Below are 19,193 nucleotides of genomic sequence, written 5' to 3'. Positions count from 1 at the left end.
TTGTTCATGTTCAAGATATAATTGAAATATATTTGAAAGAATCCACATTATTATTATACAAGCCATGTCTTTTCTGTACCATTTTTCATCTGATTGATTTTGCTGTTTAAAAAAAAAATAAACCTATGTTGTCTATAATGAAGGTGGCCTGATACACATTTTTAAAGGCCTTTTTCCAATGATTTGCCAGTCTGACAAGTGTCAAAACATCTACCTCGGGGTGCATTCCAGCTATTTCAGAAATAAAGTTATAGAAAAATTACACAAAGTAGAACAAGTAAATCATATAGTCTTTTCACTATCAAGCTCCTTGCTTCGAAAAGAAGTCTTGAAATTTGGTGGAACTGACATGTCCAGCTTAGGGTTTCAGCTCGAATTCCATCTGCAGAAAAATCTCTTAGTTATGAATAACTACTTCTACATTAAGCTTTGAACCTTTTTTTGTGATATTTTTTCAGGCCTGCTACAATGCATACAGGCTAATACAGGTCTAAGTATCATTCTCCAGGAATGACTGAATCTGCTCAAGTTCTTATGCATGGGACAAGCAGCACTCTCCCTGTGATTGCTTCTTCTGATAAGGACAGCCTGCTGTGTGCTCAAAAAATGTCAGCAGGGAAACTTTATCTTGTGCTCCAAATGTTCACCTTCGTACAGCCTGAGTGGCTTGAGTGAAGACCTCAATGCTGCAAGCTGTAGCAAAGTGGGTGATAAGAAAATTGTAATTTTCCTGGGAAGGACAAAATATAAAAGAGAGGTGGATGCATGGAAGTTTGGAAATGAAGGTGGACATGTAGGGAGACAGAGAAAAATGATGACAGACAGGAATGGCCAGAAGCAAAAAAGGTCAAGTAAGTCACAACAGGGTGGGAGAGAAGGGTTTGAAAGAGCTCTCCAAAACACAGAACAAAAGTCAGGACTCCTCATCTGCACCAATCCTCTGCTAGCATTTAATTATAAACTCTACTGGACATTGCAACTTCTATTGCTACCTCACAATCTGTTGTTGCTATCATTTATTCCTTCAACACAAACAGCAACCTTGAATAAAAATATCCAAAATAGCAAAATATCCAAACAACATATTTAAATTAATAAATTTCCCTGTCCAGACTGATTACCTTTATGAAGAATTACCTTGTATTGTGTGATGTAGGTACTTCCTATAGTATATAGGCTTACTGGAGTCGATGTGTAGCTGTAAAGCTTTTAGCTAGAAACGCTCTTAAATTAACCTAATCAAATTAAGATTGGAAAATTAATCTTAAATTAGGAAGGTTGGGATTATTTAAAGACAAACTACTCTGCCTGCAGGATTTCTGCCTCTCAGTAACAATGCCTCAAGACCCCAAATACAGACCACTGCCTCACATTATTACGGATGCTACAAATTCTTACGTAAATATATCTGGATTTCTGTATGTAAGAGGTTTATCATGTAGTAGTTATGGGAATTGACAACTGCTTTGCACTCGTAATTGCTTAATTTTTGTGTATTTGTAGAAGACCATCATGGCATGAGCAATTTGTCTTTAAAATAATTACTTGAAAAGTCTTGTATCTTGAAAGAGCTTGAAAAGGTCCTCATTAAAAATCCATTAAAAATGTTAATATCTAGATGAAAAAATAAACTATACTTCTTCTTTTATTTGTGTCTTTTAATAAAGATTTAAGATTTTTCTTTAGATCTTGATGTCCCTATTTGATGCACTATCTATCAAGTACACACCCAAGATTTAAAAACTATACTATATATACACATACTGTTGGTAATAATGTGGTGAAAGGGCTTTTTGAAAACCTTTAAAAATTAGCAACTAATTTTTTAATCCAGTATCTGAAATAACTAAGCTGACCACACACATTGTTGCCATATTTCTGAAAACATCTGAACTAGGATCCATCCCTCTGGAACAGAAATCAGCTAAAGCACCGATGCACTATTCTCCCTCTGTGAGTGAAGAGGCAGCTCTCTAGCATGATTTGCCCACTTTGGGCATACTCGGGTGTAGTTAAGGCAGAGGCCTGTAATAGCTTTAAATTACAACTTTATTCTTCAGAATATATTTGCAATTAGATTGTCTTGAATTCAAATACACGCATACCAAAATAGTGTAATCAACAACATTATGTAAGCACTTTGTAACACCATTATGGCACATCTGTAAGTTTCATTTGCAACTCTTTTAACATATGACAAATAGAACAGACTGTAAACTAATACCTAGTTACACTACATATGCATTGCATATACTGTTTGAACTGTAGCTTAATTATGCTTGTTACAGGACACAGTATCTTGGTTTTTTAAATAAATTTTAATTCAGAACCCATATGATAGAATTCTGGGTCATTCTGGCAGAAAATTGGTTATTAAAGATCATGAAAAGACAGATTTTATAATATCACTGTTGAAACAGAATGTATTCGCATTTTTAATACAAAAATCTTCTTAGTAGAAGCTGTTCATAATGACAGTAATTTTTATATCACTGGGCTTGCCTGCAGCTGTCAACTAACCAACTGATCATTAACTGCTAGTACAGATTTATTTCCGTATGATTTTGCCTAGTTAATAAGAGAGATGAAATAGGCCTAATTGCAAAAAATCACACATTGCTTCATGCTTCTCTTTTCTCCTTCCCATTTAGCAAATGTGGGCCAGCAACTGTGTGCTGGCACAACAGACAATATCTATATGGACAACTTTAATACAAATCAGCATTACCAATGAAGTTACTCCTATTTGCCAGTGGACTTCAAGTACTCTGTTAGGTATACCAAAAACTGATAGCAACAGCTAATCCCTTATCTTCATGTATTTATTCTGCAACGAGCATCCACATATTCTTCATAAGAAATCCATAGCAGAGGTCTTTTCAGAATAGAGCTGCATCACTTTTGGCAAAAAACTTTGGGCCCGATTGTGATAATACCTTACTTTCACTGTCCTACAGGCCATTAGGAAATAGCGATAGTTGGCAGACTAAGCTCAGCTGACCCTTTAAAGAACCGAAGCCATCTTATTCAAACCAAGGGCTGCAATTAGAGTCAACTGCTTACAGAGAAGCATGCAGAGATCTGTGTCCTCCATCATTTCTTTTTTAGGTAACCTGTTTTTAAGCCTTGCCTCATGTCTCTCCAAAGGCCGGTGGAGAAGAGATTCTGTAAAAGATTCCTTGGGCACCGCATCCTTCGACACTTGAGCCTAAAACTCAGAACTGAATTAGATAATTAAATCAAATTGAATGCATTCAATTCCTTGCTTCATTTCTGTGGGGCACTGCACTGCAGTTGAGTTCTGTGTAATTTCTGTGTCAGCCCTAGAAAGCATAGCACTGTGAGAACTAAAATTAATTAAGGTAATGAAGGAAAGGATCCCCATAGCTGCGACATTATTTGAAAGGAGTACAGATGGGTAAAAATGCATTTGTTGCCTCTACAGTAGCTTAGGAAAATGTTCAAGAGCAAGCGTCCCAGGCAGTGCCACAGTGATAAAATTGTGATGGCAATGAGCAAAACATGCTGCAATATCTTTGAAAAGAATCTTCATCCTCTCATCTAACCTTATCTTAAAGCCATGTATTTTTCATATTAGTAAGGTGCTTTGATGGCAGATATTCTAGATGTTGAAAGGACTATCTCCTTGATGTATTGTGCTTAATTCTGTAGCATCTCAGAGTGCCTCCCGTTGATTGTACCCAGAAGAATGTCACTCTGTTCAGATTCCTCTAATTGAAAAACAGAGATGAGGCAGACCTCACTATATCCTGTTGAAGTCTGATGGGGAATCATTTATAAGTGGGCACTTTTGTTTGGTTGGTTTTTTCTTGATAGTTTTTCTATTAAAATTACTAGTATAGAATCATTTCAGTTAAAACCACAGATGGCCCTGCTAAAATTAACACTGGCCATATAAATGTCAACCCAGTATAATCAGGTCTGTTTTCTACCATTATCCTCAGAATCTGGAAAGGGCAGCCTCCAAAATGTTCACAGACAGCAGCTGCTGCTGGGGAAGGATTGCTAATTCTTTCTCAAGGAACTCATCCAGAAAAGGAGAACTGATATCAGGCAGTAAAGAGTGAGATATTGCCAGCACTCAAGTAAGTATCTGAAATACATAATAAAAGTCAGGCCTAGGTATTCTTCATTTATTTTCACCTGCTAGGTGAGATAAAAGCCTAGGTCACATATGAAGACTAAGATTTTTTTATAGCAGCTCTTCCAAAAGTGGTCGAGTGCTAAATTCCAAGAGTTTAATAAAGAACAGACAGCATTTCTGCTTCAACTATTATTAAGAGTGGGTTCATTTTTGTTTGCATCTTTTTCTTTTTTTTTTCAGTGCTTCCAATGAGGCTGCTTGAATTTTTGATTCCCTTTCAGTAAAACATGATCACAATCCTCTGTTAAGGGTTCTAATTAACAAACTGTGAGAATGTAGCAGTCTGTGTTAGTTTTGCTATATCAGTATTATAATTAGTCAGTCTCAATGAGTAAATATGAATAAAATTTTCTGAATTGACAGCCATCCACAACAGCCAACAGCCTCCATTTGTGCAGATATTCAAAACTTGACTGGATGTGGTCCTGGACAACCTGCTTTAGATGGCTCTGCTTGAGCAAGGGAGGGGTTGGATGGACAAGATGATCTCAAGAGGTTCCTTACTACCTAAAGTGTTCCATGATTCTGCAGTTCTGTGATCATGATAGATCACTACGCTTTGCTTTATTTCTGCTTTTAAGAATACATATAAAATACATTCTTGTTTGCTAAGCCAGATGCAGACACTTTTCACTCTCAGTGAATTGCAGGTGATATGAAGAACAGTGCATCTCCTACAAAGGGAAAGGAAGGCCACAGAACAAGAGATCATCCTGGCTTAACAATTAGCTTTTGGAAGCACTTAAAGGCAAAGAAGCAGCATATGGAAAAGTATATGGAAAGACAGCCAAATACCTGTCAAGGACTACAAGAACCTTGCTAGGGAATGCAGAAATGCAGTCAGGAAGGCTAAGACTTAGCTAGAACTGAAATTGGCCAAAAATATCAAAAACAACAAGAAAAGGTTCTTCAGATATGTCAGTAGTGAACAGGAGCACAGGGAAGACAGTCCTATTGCTAAACAGGGCAGGGAAACTAGTTACATATAATGCTGACAAGGCAGAGGTTCTCACCAAGTTTGCTGATGACACTAAACTGGTGAGGTGGACAGAGGGAGAGACAACTTAGAGAGACCTGGGCAGGCTGGAAAAGTGGGATAGCAAGAACTGCATGAAGTTCAATAAAGACAAGTGCAAGGTCCTGCACCTAGGATGACATAATCAAAGAGCCCAGTACAGGCTAGGATCTGTGTGGCTGGGGAGAAGCCTTGCTGAAAGGGACATGGAGGTCTTGGTGGAAAACAAGCTGAATGTGATTCACCAGTGCACCACTGCAGCAACGAAGGTAAATTGGATTCTGGGCTGCATCCACAGGGGCACTACTACCAGAGACAGAGATGTGATCATCCCACTCTACTTAGCATTTGTCAGGCTGCACCTGCAGTACTGTGTCCAGTTCTGGTTCCTACAACATGTGGATAGACAGATAGGGTCCAAAGGAGGGCCACAAAGATGATCAAAGGGCTGGAGAACCTGCCCTATGAGGAAAGACTGGAGTTAGATCTTTTCACCCTAGAGAAGAGAAGGCTCAAGGGGGACCTTATCAGAATTTTCTAGTACTTAAAGGGCATCTACAAAGAGAATGGAAGCTCTCTCTTCACAAGGAGCCAGATGGAGAGGACAAGGGGCAATGGGTACAAGTTGCACCGGGAGAGGTTTCATTTTGACCTAAGAAAGAATTTTTTTACAGTGAGAACAGTCAATGACTGCAACAACCTCCCCAGGGACATGGTGGAGTTCCTATCACAAGAGGTTTTCAAGACACAACTGGACAAAGTGCTAGATAATCTCATCTAGGCTCCCTTTTCCACAGAAGTTTGGACCAGACAGTCTTCTGAGGTCCCTTCCAACCTGAGCTGTTCTATGGTTCTATCGTATTTATACAAAAAAGTATTTCAAAATTAACAATTTACATCTCCAAGGAAGATATGAAACAAACTTTACCATCTCAGGATAAATGTTTGAAGGGCACATGTATTACTAAAATGTCAGTTAGTCATGTGTCTTGAACTCATGAACTACCAGTGAAGTTCTGAACATTTTTTTCTATATCTGAAATTAATCAGGAAGATAATTGGTTGCTCAGTGTTTCATGTCCTCTCAGACATGAAGATCAAAATCCATAAACAAAGTATAACTTGATCTAAGTTATGGTTTCTTGGGGCACATATGTTATGCTAAAGCTCCTGTTTGCATCTTCTGTGGGACAAAGAAAATGGAATGTAATGCACTTCAAGTTAGTTGAACTTTTATACAGTAAAGTAAGTAAAAGAGCTAATACAATAAGGATGCATAATGTTAAAGGTTATTAAAAAACAGGATAAGATTAATTTATTTACATCACCATTTTCTTTCCCTCAGTACAGTTTATGTAGGTGGGTGGGATGCAAGACAGATTCCCTTCACAGATGGTCCACGATGATTGGATTTCTATGAGGACTCTCTGCTTTCTGAATTATGGATTCTTCCACCAAAAGTTAGAGTTGACCTTTCCCCTCCTCTGAAAGCTTCACAAAATCACAGAAGAGTTGAAGTTGGAAAGGACCTCTGGCAGACATATGGTCCAACCCCCCTGCTCAAGCAGCATCACCTAGAGCTGGTTGTCAAGGACTGTGTCCAAGAAGGCTTTTGAATATCTCCAAGGATGGAGACTCCACAGCTTCTCTGAGTCAACCTGTTCAACTGCTCAGTCACCCTCACAGTAAAAAAATTATTCCCTTATGCTCAGGTGGAAGTTCCTGTGTTTCCTGTCACTGAGGACCACTGAAAAGAGCCTGTCTCCATCTTTTTTGCACCCTCCCTTCAGGTATTTCTATATATTAATAAGACCCCCCTGAGTTGCTGAGTTCTTTAGTTGAAAAGGTTGTCATGAATACACAGCTCAGATACTAATAAACAATTTCATAAAGGACTGGTTAAAACTTGAGAAGTTGCTTTAAGAAATAAATGGCACGCATAAAGGAATGAATGTTTGAGTCTTTAACCAAAAGGCTTCACATCATCACTATCATAAGCACACAATAAAATGTATTAGATGCAGCATGTTTATAAGATTTGTTTGCCATTTTATGAATCTTGTGTTAATACAATTTTGTACAATTCTGGCAGAGTCTTTCTGGCTAATTTCATTAAGAGATTTAATTTAGAAGAACTTCCTTCTGGTACAAAATAATGGATACAAGTTAAACATTTGCTATTTGGATTAAAATAAATGGATTGAGAACTGGGCTCAGTAATAAAATATGTTGTTTCTTTTAATGCAATTTATTTTGTTTTTAAATAAAGCATGTCTAAAAGGTCAGGAATAAAGTTTCCTTTTAATTTATAAAATTATCCTTCTCTAACTAATAGCCTATAGCGCAGTTGCAGCCAAAATCAAAACCATTATTTTGACAGAAATACCTATTACATTTATTTATCATTGAAGTGCAGTAACAACTAAGTTTACAAGGGTTAAGTGCACTAAAGGAAAAAATGTTTCTAAGTACAGTAATTCACTTTGGTGATAACCAAAACAAGAAAAATTACACTTAAGATCTTTAACTCTGAGAAAATCTTAAAAAATACATGTAACAGAGATCATGAAGATTACACTCTCTTATTGAGGATGAATAGACAATAATTTTTTTAACCCCCTGTATAAGATTATCGCTTAAAATATTTCAGAACAAAGTCTCTATCACTTCTATATCACACCTGATTATCAAATTTGGTGTCACAATGTTCTGCAGTAATACAGAAATGATGTAACCTCCTAAATGGCTTTATTACAGAACATCCCTCTTATCTCCAAAACTCTGGTACATGCAACTTTGACTTTTACAGACCTGTTAAATTTAAAAAAAAAAAAAAAAAAAAAAAATTGCCTGACATTCATATACATGCCACATTTAATTATATTTTCCATCTTTACTGTTATCTTATGCATTTGTCTTGGCAGCATGGGAGGTCTTTGCAATTTCCCTTCAGAGGTGCTGTGATGATAGACTTTGGGTTCACTTTACAGAAATCCAGTCAGCCAGCACATGAGGAAAGACACATCTGAATGGCAGGAGATGAGAACAGTAAGAAGACAAGGTTGAACAGCAGTACAGAGCAAAACATAAGGCACATGTCAGAGAAGGAAAATTATTGTAAATACAGAGATTATTGAGCAATAGGACTGGAAAAATAAACAAACAAAACACCTGAGGGACCAGCAAAAGGGTAACAAGACACAGACAGTAACTTGCAAAATGGTGCTATGTCAGAGAGCACAATGAGGGGAGGAGGCCAGACTGCATTATATGAAAGTCATTTGGCAGAGGGCATGCCAAATAGATAAGATTAAGGAGTGAAGAATAATCAGGAAGGAGAGTAGTAAAAGTTTTCTAATTATCCTATGGTCCAACACTTTTTCTAAAACTTTATGGTGGCCTGGCAGTTTCTCTTGTTTTTTCCTTCCAAATCTATTTTTTTTCCTCCAATAATCTGATAGAGAGTAGATCTATCCCATGTTCCTTTGACCATTTTATAAATTTGAAAATTGTTTATCATTCTTATTTCCCTGATGACAACTTTATGTTGATAAAATTTTGTGAGATCATCCAGGCATCCAAAATCTAAAGGCCTAAATCCAAAGTCATAGAAAGCAGGAAGCATACTACAAAGTCAAAGGAAAAAATGTAAATTCTCTTCTACATCAGCACTGTAAAGGATGTATCAATACACCTTTTCTCTGAATGATTCTATTTGTGACACATTAAAAAACAGACAAGTTATTAGGTCAATTAGATCTTCCTTAACTAAATTTTCATTTTATTTCTGCATACATTTAAATGCAATTCTGATATTCTCAAGAGAGATTAATTGACAAATAATGATATAGAAAAAAGACCAGAAAGACAGTGTGGATGGAGATGGATTCCTGAGGTGAGTGGAGGGGTAGATAGTCACATTTTTTAGAAACGGGATCTTACATGTCCTGCTCTGTGGTTAACAGGAAAACTATGGCCCACTCAACCTCTCTCCTCCTCTACTACAGTGAATTGACTGTGTTCTGTATATAACAAAACAGTCTACCAATACTTAATAATCTGCCTAAAATCTTAAAAAGTAGAAAATAACACAAATATTTTGAAAACACAAGAGCCACATAAGAAATGTCATATGCTTTGTAAATAAGTGTGATTTTCTTTTCAGTGCCCAGCCACAAAATCATCACCAAACTTTATCTTTTCTCTCTTAAGGAAAGTTCATGTTATCCTAAGATAAAGTACTAGGAAGTAAATTAAGACTATGACAGCTTCCCCTTTTCTTAATCTTTTTCTAGGCCCCAACACACACAAAAATGCCTTGAGTCCACGGTCAAACGGAAACCGTAATTGCTTCAGTTCAGGCGTAATTGGATTTTTGACATATGTCAAATATCTGATTATTTTTGACAGATATATTTTTACTTTCATTTTAAACTTTTCTTGGATATACGTATCTCTTAGTCCGATCTCTGAAAGGACAGTCAAGTTCTGAAGCTATGGCAGATTTTCATCAAAATCTGCAAAGTGTTGTGAAATCAGTAATGACACTGGTGCTGTTACATCCTTCTACTTTTTATAAACAACCAAAAACTGTACTGCTTGTTACAAGTTTCCAGGAGACATATCACATTTCATACAGCAGACAGTAACTGAAAACATATATATATATATATATATGTCTCCAACAGACTTTTGTAAGTGAATGGGATGGAATGATTGCTTAGCACTGTGCCTTTTCCAAAGTTGTTTCCTTGACATAGTTTATAAACTTTTGAAACAGCCAGTTTAGCTATTATTCTCTGCTGTGAGTCACATTATATATGTTTCCTGAGTTATGTATTTTCATAGTCTTAATATTTATACTCTTCATCATTCGAGGTTTACAGGTTTCTGTAGTAAGGCAGCATTGAGCTCTGCACTGTTTTTTTGGTTTCTTAGCACTCAAGAAAACAAAGTTGGTAGGAAGAATCCCTCCTGAAAAGTAACTTTTGCCCATTAATTTGACTTGTGTCATAAATCAGTAGATCTGTGAATGACAGAACTCACACTATGCTACATGTATTTCACAGCTAAATACTTCCCGTAGTAGGAATATTGGTTTTACTGAAGAGAACACTTCTGTAACCCAGTAAATATGGTTTCTTTCCTTTACTATTAAAAGGCTTTTTAGTGGCCTTACAAGGCAGGGTCTAAGGATCTGACTGACATTTGTCTTGGCATAAGTTGATTTTAGCTTCTTTCATTTATGATAGTAATTGTTTAGCCATCATGTTTGGTTTAGGATATTTTGAGTTTATAGAGATATGAGTAAACATCTGTGCAGACTGAATTATCTATGATACTAGAATAAAAAATTGTTTGCAAGAGTGTAAACACAGGGTGGTATCAGACGTCCAAAACTCTAAACACAAATCACAACGGTCACTACATGAATACAATCTTGTTAAATCAGTTTAGATAAAGCAGAGAGTAGAAAACCGAATAATTGAGAACCAGTACAGAGAAAGTTCACTTATGCAGACTGTATTAAGATAATGCATAAAAATAAATCCAGCCAGATTCCAAAACTGTTGAGGAATGAACACTTATTAGCCCTCCAAGCAAAGAAGTTGTGGCATTGACAGCCCTCTGACATCACCATCCAACCTCTGCCCCTGGGAAGGACTGATGCTGTTAAGTTTATTACCCAGAGGGACACCAGAAAAAAAGGGTAGATAATAGTAAAGGCTTTCTGTGTAACACTTTTAACTATGTTAACAGAGGTTCTTCTGTGTTATTGTTGACCATGAATGGTAGTAACTGGGCTAACAATAACTTTTATTAGCCTGTCAAATTAGACAAGAGGTTTTTTTCTCCACTTATGTACCCTCTTGCCCACCGTGTTCTGTGTGCAACATCCTAAAACCCAATATGTGGCAATGCCAGCCTCAATGTTAACCCCTGAAACCTGTCAGCGGATAATCTCTAGATTCAAACATTCAAAAGAAATTACTTACACCTATTATTCAACCTGAAAACAAAAGAAATCAGGCTTATATATGGTTAAGCTCCTACCTAAAAAGCAGAAGAGCAAATAAAATACAAAAGACAATTCTAGATTACGCTCAAAATCCTTAGGTAGAACAAAGGTTTTTAGAGCTGGGGGTTCAGTCTTTACATGAACTATTCTAAAAGGTGTCCCCTTCACCAAAACATTTCTCCTACTCACAGCTTTGCAGATTGAATTTCTTTGTCCTTGTCCTTACAGGTAAAATATTCAAAGGTTAGAATATTGCTGCAATGTAACTGAAATATTTGGGTTTTGGCTAAGAGCTGATACCTTCAGAGAATATCCTCAAGGCTTGAGACCTCTATCACCCTCAAGTTACTTCTCTCTATAGAAGCTTTGTTTCACAATTTTGAGTAGTTTCTTTCTCTCTGACAGCAAAATAAACATTTCAAAACCTTTGTTCTACCGTGTTTCCTATGTTACATATATAAAGTAATATCAGCTCCAGAACAGTTCTATTTGCTTATTTGGTTTTAGATGTATTGTGGACTTTCCACGGAAATAGCATATGATGCACTAACAACAATAGATAACTTGGTACTTAAACCAAGCAGTCTTCTCTTCGTAATGCTAGCCATGAGTTTAATATGTTTCTTGTGGCATAATGCAAGTGAAAAAAACACAAAACAAAAACCACGCACCCTGAAAACAAGGTTTCAGGACTCAATTTATAAAACTACATGTAGGAAAAGAAAATTCCTCAGAGAAGACAAAGAACCTTCATTTCTTTTACATTTAGCAAGTCATTTTTATTACTTCCTTGGTCCAGGAGAAAATGAAGTCAAATAATGGCCTGAATGTCATCGCTGTCAGATTTATTAGTTCTAGGAGTGAGCACTGATTTAACTGCAGTGGCTTTATACAGAGGCCAGAAATAATATGTCCAGCATGACAATTTAAAGAATACATCTTATGTTCTGACTGTTATCACGGTCATGCAAAACCTGCTTCAGAGTTTATCAAGACGATCACAGAACAGTAATTTGTTCCTTGAGCAAGTAAAGGGAAAAACATCAGCAATATCCTCTAGCAAGAAACTATGTTGAGCTGTCAAGTGCCTTTCTACTTCAGAGACATTTTGGATTTTTATGGGGAAACTGGTAATTCACACTGACTTGTCTTTTGTTAACAATGCTTTCTGACAGAAGCCATACATACTGTACATGTCTTAGGTCCATAAGTCTCAAACTACAAAATAATTTATTTTTCAAACTCTGAAAATTCTCATGTCTATACAATATCATGTTTTACTGTCAGTGTGGTCTCACATGCTATTTATGTACATCTCTGCTACTCAGTCATAGCACATAAGGACACATCAGTTTAGATACATCTTCAGAAATATTTTAACCCTACTGCAAAGATCTGGCACATGTTGGATCAGTTAATGTGGCACATAGCTACTCACCTGTCAGACTCAGGTACAGATAGAAATCATATTTAAATTTTAATAAGACTTCATTAAAGTCTCAATAATATTTTATCCCCTGAATTCCTGTGCTTAATAAGATATTTATTACAATTCTCCTGGTTTCCTGAGGGGTAGCTGAAATGTGGCATGAGCTTCCAGACATAAAGACAATTAGCAGCTCTTGGTTGGGGATTGTGCATCGCTTCCTGTTGTGTGAACAAGGTTAAAATTAACTTTGTAGTCCTAATTTAGAGAAAACTGTAGTTAGTATTCCAAAAATCCAATAAATATATGAGTTGGTGGCCTCTTAAATTCAGAGAGGATTATAGAGTGATATGCTTGGAGACCTCCAGAAAAAGAAGAAAAGGACAAAATGCTTAGAACAGACATGTCAGAAATCAACTGAACTGGAAAGACTTGCTATGGTAGAAGATTAAAAAAATCAAGTAATGTCCCCCAGTAGAGAGAGGGAAGATATCATTAGAAGTGGGAATAAGCTATTCTGGAAGGGATCAAGGACCCAAATTACTTGACAGTGTCAGAATGATTCTGAATCATACTGACACAGAAGACAGGCTTTGGATGACTAAATGGTATACGGGAGCTGCAGTGTTTCTGAACAGAGGTGCTGACCCTGCACATCTGTGTGAATCCAGAAATGAAAATCATATGAATCCACAAGGCAAGATGACTACCAACATCAACATTTTCATATGAAATACAAAACAAATATCCACAATTTATCTTTTACTTATTTTTGTACAAACTGCTCATTTTTAGTTCTTAGTGAGAGACAAGTTATTTTTCTTTTGATTCAGGAAGGAAAAAAAAAAAAGATCATCATTGCTGATTCTTTTTAAAAACTTAGCTAAAATACAGTAGTGAATAAAGCTACATGAAAACAATACCTTTCAGGAATAGGAAGGAGACATTTTAGGTCAGTAACTGTAACTTCCACTGACAATAACTTGTGGTGAGATAATCGGGAATGGAAATTTTCATGGAAGTGACTTAATCAATTAGGATTATCCATTTTAAATCTGTCAAAATGAGAAGCAGCAGCCTTCAAATCTAAGGCATTTTGCTTTTCCATATGGTTGAGAACAGTCTCTAAAGCAGCTCCATGCATAAGTGATTTGCAGTCAAAAGTTGAACAAATGTAGGGACAAAGCTTATCCCAATAGCTGTTTGTCATAGGCATCAACTGAAGAAAACGTGGAGGAAAAAATCCTTGTGTATAAAGATGACAGTGAACAGATCTTCACAAACTGTCACTTGGTATCAACTTAAAGGAAAAAAAAAAGAAAAGGTTTATTTTGTGATATATGGCAGCAAGAAGTTGGAGAAAAGTTTAGAAAAGAGTTCCAAAAAATTAGTTCATTTTTCCTACAGTCTATAACTTTTTCTGAGGGAATATACTGGATCTCCAAATTTAATTTCATTATTAGAAATATTCCTTTTGTAAAAAGACTAATGATCACAAAACTTAAAAGAAAATTATGATTCTTTAGAGACAACAGACTGCAACATTTATGTACAAAGTAAAGAAAGCTTGTACAATCCATATCTATTGACAGTACTTGATTTCTTGCCCTTGTTCATCCTGAAGTAGTAAAAGGATAAGCAAAATAATACAATGGAAATTTTGAAAGTGTTAATTCAGAAATTTCAAAGTATTATTTGCTATTTTTGATTGAACCAATACAAGCATTTTTAAAGAATGTTTACTTACCCAGAACTCTGCAGAGACTTTTTAAATTTCTTCACTGCTAAACATTTCAGTCATTGTCATCATCTAACTTGACCTAAATACACAGGATTTCTCAGAACTCATTTGAAAAATCAAGGTTCAGTCTCAATAACTCTTCTGGAACAAGAGAATTTAATTAGAAAAACCTCATCTGCTTGATTTAAAATTTGCCAGTGATGGTGAATCCTCCACATTTCCTTAAGAATTGTTCTGAGAGTTGATTAAGCTCATTGATAAAAACAGGTCTCATTTTATATTTGGCTACTGAATAACATTGATCTGTTTTCAGTTCCTGCTTTTTCTTGTGAGAGTCAACACTCTTCATTACCAACATTCTGGTTTTTAGTGAGATAGAACAAATGAATCACCACCAAAATTCTCTTTGGTCACGTAAATAATTTGGGATCACTGAATCTCTCGCTCTCATCTAGAATCATTTAAACATGCTTGTATTGCAAAGATGAACAACATCTGTAGAAGGCAACACAGCCTAACTAACATTATATACCAGATGGAGGGACTCTTAAGTAACTAGGCTTCAAGAAGTTTCAAAAAAACCTGCATTTCTCTAATCAATAACAGGCAGAGGTACCAAAAAGCAGGGAAAAAAGAATTTCCACTTAATTCAGAGATGGGAGAATTAGGTAAATCTGTGGATCCAAGAAACAAAAAGAACATAGAAATTCATTCTTGATTTGGAAAAGAGACAAATCACTAAGAAGAAAAGACTAATAGGATACTATTGGTGATTTTACACTTGAAGAGATGTAAAGCAAGCTGGAAAGGTAAAGATCAGCCAACATTTCCTCAACAGCTACTAACATGCTATTATATTGTGTATTGTGGTCTTGCACTATTGTGTGTGATAAAACTGAATTGCTTGTTTGTGCATGTAGAAAACTTAATGTGTTATTCATACAGGTCTGAATAACAGTTCTTTTCAACAATCAACTTCTTATTTTCTTATTTAATAGAAAAGAGAAAATTGTGCAGATGGCTAGAAAAATGGAACTGTAACTGCCTCTAAGGACTCATACAATTCAGCTTGTGGTTTCTGCTGGTTGTACGTAGCAGAGGTAATAAAAATGGTAGCAAACCTCAGGGATTAGTTTACATTATTGGTTTTCATTGTGAGAGACCGTAATTAATAGATACAAATTCTTATGGGCTACTAACTTTTGTTTTATCTTAATATCTGTATGAAGAAGAAAAAGATATAATTTATAAGAGATTTTCAGTGCTTGTGAAGCAATCGGATAAAAGACAATTCAACATCAAAAGTTGTAATACTATAGTTTTCACATCAATGTACAAAACAAGGACATTTAATGTTAACATAACACAAGCAGGCAAACAAGGCAATCACAAAACATGGTTTGCATTTAATAAATTCATCTATTACAAAAAACTCTCATATGTTAACTAGACTGAATTTCACACCTTAAAGAGGACGTTAATAGTTCTAATTTATAGATAAAAGAAACTGAGTCACATCAGGAAGTTTCATGGACTTCTTGACAGTTGAATGGAATAATTTGCATTCTAAGTCTCCTTTTAGACTTTGTATGAAAATTGTTTTCCAAAAGTTTCACCAAACAATTATGAGAAAAGAGGATCTGCTTGCCTTTCAAGCCTCTAGGTTTTATCTTGAAACAGTCATGGCTTAGTATGGGAAAACTTTAGTGCACATATGCCTCTGTTTCTCTGGGTTAAAATGAAAACAATGTTAAATACCTTCCCTCAGGTAAGTGAAGATTTGTGAAAATAAAATTATCAAGTACCTTAACAACATGCGAGGGCAGGAAATACTTAAGTATCAGTGCACTTTCATTACCTACTCAAATTTTAAAGGCTATAACTATTTTTGCAAATACAGTTTTCACCTAAAATTAACATATTAACAGTAATATCAGAAGTGTCAAATCCTTGGGCATAAACCACTGCATGGTAAAATTAATGTCCTAGCAAGAAGAGTCGCAGAAAGTCAAACACTATTCCAGCTTTGCTCTCATAAGCCTTTAAAAGTGTTGTCATCTCAAAAGATATTACCGTGCAAAGCAAGAAATTTCCCTCTACTCAGCAGAAGATGATACTAGACCAAGTGACTATGAATGTAATAAAGCATCTTATGTATGTTGTTAACATAAACTCTAATGTCCAATGAAGAATTTTGTGTTGCATGCTTCAATGGCTGTGAGATATTACTCCTCGGAATATAAAGGTCATGATTCAAACACTTTTCACCTATTTGTAACATAAATCTTCATTCTGTATTTCCCTAAGAATACCCAAATTATGTCTTATACTTAATATCAAAATCCACTCTGTTGGCTTATACACTATGATTTATGGGCAGGATAAGCATCACATTAAAATAGAGGCAAAGACTGAGTTACAGTTAAAGCACATCCTTCTCTTTCACACACAGCAAACACAGTAGTAGTGCCCAGACTCTTTTTTTCCTGGGTTGGTTTGGTTTTTGGGTGGGTTTTTTTAGCTTGGTATCGGTGATGCATTTAAAGAAATAAATATTGCTTAAACCTAAATATTATTATAAGATTCAAGATCATTACTAATGTTGATTATTGAAGGTATCAACCTGATCTTCATGTAAACAGGAAGGGTTTCCACATAAATATTGTGAAAGCTGAAAATAAGGTTCTGTATGATTCATAAAAGGTAGAAGAGAAAGATAAATCAGTTTTTACTGAGACTTATATGAAGAGGAAAGAGGTACTAGTGATACGCATTCTTTTTGCAAATATACTCAGGCAGGTACAATCCCAGTGGCTTTATCAAACCAAAATAGGCCCTGCCTAATCATTCAGGTTTTGTGACAGAAAAGTAAATCAGGGAACAAAATTCTCCCTGGTTACTGAAAGGTATACATTTTTAATAAGAATGTGAATAATTTATTATCTCCCCCATAAAAAAATATTTTGAATAATTTGTTAATCTTAGTAATAGTATGACAAAATATCTAGGGAAGAGAATTAAAGCAGCGGAGTACTAAGGATATGATGTTCATTTTAATTAAATTATTCCTCTCCTACAGAGAACAATTTTAAAGACCCCATTTGTCAAGAACTGCAGTTACAGTATTATTGATCCAGGTTATATCTTGTGAACAAGGAAAAATATATAATTTTGAGGTGAACATATAGATATCAGCATACTAAAGTATTTATCAAAATAATTAAACACACAAATAATCTGTGGTGGTGCAATCCTTACCCCCCCCGCCCCTCTTTGTTGGGCTGCTTGGTGCTAGGTGCGATTCCACCCACATCCCCCGAGCTATACACCAGTCTGTGGAGATAAGGACTGACAATGTTAACGAGCCTGGCTCCTGCCCCTCCCGATTGCTCGGAAATGGTTAAAATGGCCCATCAACTCCTAAGGGCCTGGCACACCTGTGCCTGGGATGTGGTCAAATGGGAACAATAACAGAGTCGCACATTAATCAAATTCTTGTGTAACTGCTGGAAGGCACCAGAAGGCATTTGACAAAAGTCAATTATCTTGGACCCTATAAATGGCGACCACCAGGGAGACCCTTTGAGCTCTCCTGGATCGCAGCGGGCCTGTGACCAGCATCTCCCCTGAGCTGGGACGCCTCTCAGGTACCAAACCCTTAAGGTGTCGTCTGCTCCAGACGGAAGGCCAGGGCGAAGTCCCCTGCTTGAGTCTCAATTATCGCCCGTTGAGGAATGCCAAGGCATTGTGAGTATTTGCTCTAAACTCAAGAGGGAAATTTTCTTTGAGCTAGCTTCTCTTTACTCTGTGTGTGTGTGTGTGTGTGTGTGTGTGTGTGTGGGTACGTACCCTTGTTTCTGTGTGTGTATGTCTGTTCTGTGTTCATTCCACTGAATCCAAACACCTTTGTTTCTGTATGTTTGTCCATTTTGTTATGTGCATGCATGTATATATGTATATATAGGTACCGTTAAGTAAGTTAGTGTGAATCTTGTCATTTTAGAATCTGAATAAGTCGCTTTTCTTTCTTTTAGTATTTCTGAATTATTTTATAATAACAAATTGCTGTTAGTTATTAATAAACCTAGATTTCTTACTAAATATTGCCGTGTCAATACTTTCATCCGCGACATAATCCCACCTCAATTCACACCACAGTATGCCTAACATACACATTTACATTTCCTGTAATTTCAGTGCAACTGAAGCAGATGCTTAAATTTAAATTCTTTGCTATTTATGGATTGTCTTACACACCTGAAATTAAACATACTCAGATATGCTACTGAATCAAGAACATCATCCATCAGTCAGAACTGAACAAACCAAATGCATTTTTCCCTATCATGGATAATTTGCCTGACTTCTGAATGCAATTGTTAGAAGCTATTATTTCAATTCATTACATACCCTACCACAGAGCCAAACATATTATTTAAGTGTGTATAAAACTTACTATGGGATGTTTAGGGGAGAGAACACAGAAGGGAAAAGAGAAAGACCAAAGTGGATGAGGGAGGAAGAAGCACAGGAGAATAAAGGTAAAAGAGAATAAAAGATGCCAGTCATGTAAAAAGGTGCTGGCCAGTAAAGCTGTCTGACAACACCTCAGGCTTGACCACTATTGTATACTCTTATTAAATCCTATGTCTATCTACCTTCTGTGTAAGTACACTCCTTATTCTGAGCCTCTGTGTGAGTTGGCCACTAGCAAAGTTCGAACTGGACTAGACAGCAAATAGGATGAGGCCTGAGTGCCAGCTACTGGAGAGATGAAGTCTAAGACCAGTCATTGGAGAGAACAGTGTTTTCTGTGGGTGGTTGGGT

General features: G+C 36.2%; 1 protein-coding gene across 1 annotated transcript in view; it reads right to left on the bottom strand.

Annotated features, from left to right (window-relative positions):
* Positions 1 to 19,193, bottom strand: part of CFAP47 (cilia and flagella associated protein 47) — a 347,392-nt gene that overhangs the window by 38,907 nt on the left and 289,292 nt on the right. The window lies entirely within an intron of this gene.

Source organism: Strix aluco, chromosome 2, assembly GCF_031877795.1.
Source record: "Strix aluco isolate bStrAlu1 chromosome 2, bStrAlu1.hap1, whole genome shotgun sequence".
In the NCBI taxonomy this organism is placed as follows: Eukaryota; Metazoa; Chordata; class Aves; order Strigiformes; family Strigidae; genus Strix; species Strix aluco.
The sequence above is the reverse complement of the archived record's forward strand: the minus strand, read 5'-3'. Positions and strand labels throughout refer to the sequence as shown.